The sequence below is a fragment of the Acyrthosiphon pisum genome, unplaced genomic scaffold, assembly GCF_005508785.2.
Source record: "Acyrthosiphon pisum isolate AL4f unplaced genomic scaffold, pea_aphid_22Mar2018_4r6ur Scaffold_229;HRSCAF=636, whole genome shotgun sequence".
Taxonomy (NCBI): Eukaryota; Metazoa; Arthropoda; class Insecta; order Hemiptera; family Aphididae; genus Acyrthosiphon; species Acyrthosiphon pisum.
Genome location: NW_021771603.1, coordinates 3,426 through 4,529, shown reverse-complemented (window position 1 = coordinate 4,529; position 1,104 = coordinate 3,426). Strand labels below are relative to the sequence as shown.

Sequence of the window (1,104 nt, the reverse complement as noted above, 5' to 3'; positions counted from 1 at the left end):
GTGAAACCGCGAAAGGCTCATTAAATCAGTTGTGGTTCCTTAGATCGTACCCAAGTTACTTGGATAACTGTGGTAATTCTAGAGCTAATACATGCCGACAGAGTTCCGACCGTCGCGGCGCCCTCGGGCGTCGCTCGCGGGAGGAACGCTTTTATTAGATCAAAACCGGCCCGTCGCGGCGCGCTTCGTGCGCGTCCCGATCGCGGCCCGCGCAAAGACCTGGTGACTCTGAATAACTTCGAGCTGATCGCACGGTCTCCGTACCGGCGACGCATCTTTCAAATGTCTGCCTTATCAACTGTCGATGGTAGGTTCCATGCCTACCATGGTGGTAACGGGTAACGGGGAATCAGGGTTCGATTCCGGAGAGGGAGCCTGATAAACGGCTACCACATCCAAGGAAGGCAGCAGGCGCGCAAATTACCCACTCCCGGAACGGGGAGGTAGTGACGAAAAATAACGATACGGGACTCATCCGAGGCCCCGTAATCGGAATGAGAACACTTTAAAACCTTTAAACGAGGATCAATTGGAGGGCAAGTCTGGTGCCAGCAGCCGCGGTAATTCCAGCTCCAATAGCGTATATTAAAGTTGTTGCGGTTAAAAAGCTCGTAGTCGGATCTGTGTCTGGACGGTGCCGGGACCACCCTGGCGGTCCGTCGTGTCGCGGCCGGCCGTGTCGCGGGACCACGTGTCCCGTCGGCGCGGTCGCCGTCGCGCTCGTCAGCCGTCTCGGGGTGTTAGTTACCGGCACGTCGGCCGGACGTATTGTCGGCAGGCGGACACGTGTCTCGTGCTTCCGGCGCGCCGCGCGGCCACGCGTCGCGCGGCCGTCGGTGTTCGACGACGGCGGCCGCCTACTCCAATCTTGCTGCGCGGTGCTCTTCACCGAGTGCCGTCGGCGGGCCGACACGTTTACTTTGAACAAATTAGAGTGCTCAAAGCAGGCTCGAATCTGGCGGGGCGGCTTCACGGCCGTCTCGTCAAAAGGCCCTGAATACTGGTCGCATGGAAATAATGGAACAAGACCTCGGTCCCGCGCATCTCCGCCCTTCGCGGGCGCGCGAAATCGCCCTTCCGGGGCGTTTCCGTGCGCGGGCCGCC

The 1,104-nt window shown here is 59.9% G+C and overlaps 1 long non-coding RNA gene across 1 annotated transcript in view; it reads right to left on the bottom strand.

Moving 5' to 3' along the window:
• LOC103310901 overlaps positions 1-1,104 on the bottom strand; it is a 5,372-nt gene that overhangs the window by 859 nt on the left and 3,409 nt on the right. The gene's annotated exons all lie outside the window — the stretch shown is intronic.